Here is a 2382-nt window from a genome sequence, read left to right as displayed (position 1 = left end):
TTATTACTTGTAGTGCTGTCGATTTCCAGAACAGGCTCTGTGAGTAGTACAAGAGTTGAACTGGCATCTGAGTAGAAAGCACCTGAAACTAAAATATTCATAGCATTAGACTGCCTGACCGAAAGAGTTTGCCTGTGGACTATTACCACCTGTCATGCTTGCTTTCTGACAGACGCAGTGACAATGACAGAAAAGAAAGAAAAACCAAAGACAAACACAAGTAAACAAAAGCACCAAAAGGAGAAAGCAAAGAAACAGTATTTTTTTTTCTTCAAATGAATGGTGATATCAGTGTTCACTTGGAGATAGTATACAGTGTTGATACTAGAAGAGAAAGTTATTCTCCAGGCTTTTCTCAGTTTCAGTTTGAGAAATGTAGGGGCGTTGTATTTCTATATTGCTGGAACTAAGTATCACAAACTGGGTGGCTTAAAACAACAGAAATTTATTCTTTCACAGTTCTGGAGGCTACAAGTCTGCGCTCAAGCAAATGGCCATGCTGTGCTCTCTCTGGAGCCTTCAGAAGGGTTTCCTGCCTCGCCTCTTACAGTTTCTGGTAGCTTGAGGGGTTCCTTGGTTCAGATGCATCACTCTAGTCTCTGACTCTCTTTCCCTGGCTCTTTTCGCTCTGTGTGTCTGTCTGGCTCAGGTGGTCAAACATCTCTCTTCTGCTCAGGTGGTGATTCAAGGTCCTGGGATTGAGCCCAGTGTCGGGCTCCCTGCTCAGCAGGGAGTCTGCTTCTCCCTCTCCCTCTGTCCCTCCTCCCTCTTGTGTGCTTTCTCTCTCTCAGATAAATAAAATCTTAAAAAAAAAAAAAAAGGATGTCAGTCGTATTGGATTAGGGCCAATGACCTCATCTTAACTTGATTACATCTGCAAAGACCCTCTTTCCATATGAAATCACATTCACAGTTACTGGTAGTTAGGACTTCCACGTGTCTTCTTGATGGATTCAATTTGTAATTCACAATTTATAATTCCTAACTGAAGTCTGACCGATCATTATTAACAGTTACGAAAGTAGATGACTTTTGCATACGACTTTGATTCAGTGGGCTTTCAAGCACTTCATAATGGAGCATGCAGGAGCCCCTTGCCACGCAGCCAGGTGGATCTCCGAGCAGAACCAGGGCGCCGCTGTCTACGTGGGAGGCTTGGACGGGGAGGTTGGCCAGCTACGGCTGTGGGAGCTAATCCTCCAGGCAGGGCCAGTAGTCAGCTCCCGCATGCCAAAGGATGAAGTCACAGGTCAGCAGCAGGCCATGGCTTTGTGGAATTCTTGGGCGACGAGGAAGCTGCCTACGCCACGAAGATCATGAACCTGATCAAACTGTGTGGGAAGGTGGACCAGGCATCAGCTCGCAAGAACCTGGATGTGGGGCCAACATTGTCTTTGGTAACCCGGACTCAGAGATGGATGGGAGGCTGTCTATGGTATCTGCAGCGCCTTTGGGGTGATTTTACAAACTCCAGAGATTGTGCGGGACCCTAACACAGGCAACGCCAAAGATTATGCCTTTATTAATTTTGTTTTGCTTGATGCTTTGGAGGCAGCTGTTCACGTTTTGAATGGGCATTATCTCTGTAAGCGCCCTATCACTGTGTCCTATGCCTTTGAAAAGGACTCCAAAGGTCAGCCCCAGGGTTCAGCAGCCGAACAACTTCTGGCAGCCCAGAACCTACTCTCGCAGGCTGACGCCCTCGTCCGCTCCTCGCAGATTCACCCTCTTCGCCTTCAACCCCCACTTCTGGGGCATCATCACTGGGATCTGGGCTTCCTCCATCAGGTAGCCCTCCTCCTCGGCCCCTCCCACCCCCAGTGCTGCCTCCTGGAACCCTCCTACCTGGGACACCCCCAGCTAGGCCCCCATTACCTGTGTCTCCTGGGGCTGGAGGACATGGCCCACCATCATCAGGAATGCAGGGTCTGGACATCCTGGACGTGGATACGCACATCCTCACCAATTCTCACTGTATGGGATGCCCCATCCAGGGATGTCTCAGATGCAGCTGGCCTACCATGGCCCTCGTGGGTCAGGACATCCCCATTCCAGGCCATCAGGCTCTGGGGGGCAGCCATCACCCCAACCCCCACCTGGAGTGCCTCACCTAGGACCTCCTCTAATGGGCATGCCTCCCTTCCCTCACCAGTGGCCTCTGTTTGGATCTCCCATGCGTCATCCAGGTCTATGCCTCTACATGGGATGCATGGACCTCCTCCACGGATGCCCCCCATGGATACAATGGGCTCCCACCAGATGGCTACCAGTGGGGGCCCCCTCCCTCCACCCAAACCAACCCCCCCGCCTCCAGTTCCCCTTGTGGCCCACTTCCAGACCCTTTTCCTTAGTAATTTCTCATTCTTTTGCCTCCTGTTCTAG

The 2382-nt window shown here is 50.6% G+C and overlaps 1 pseudogene; it reads left to right on the top strand.

Moving 5' to 3' along the window:
- Window positions 1-1074: 1074 nt before the first annotated feature.
- On the top strand, window positions 1075-2382 carry LOC116873067 (annotated as a pseudogene).

This window comes from Lontra canadensis, unplaced genomic scaffold (assembly GCF_010015895.1).
Source record: "Lontra canadensis isolate GAN:19392208 unplaced genomic scaffold, GSC_riverotter_1.0 scaffold31, whole genome shotgun sequence".
NCBI lineage: Eukaryota > Metazoa > Chordata > Mammalia > Carnivora > Mustelidae > Lontra > Lontra canadensis.
The sequence above is the reverse complement of the archived record's forward strand: the minus strand, read 5'-3'. Positions and strand labels throughout refer to the sequence as shown.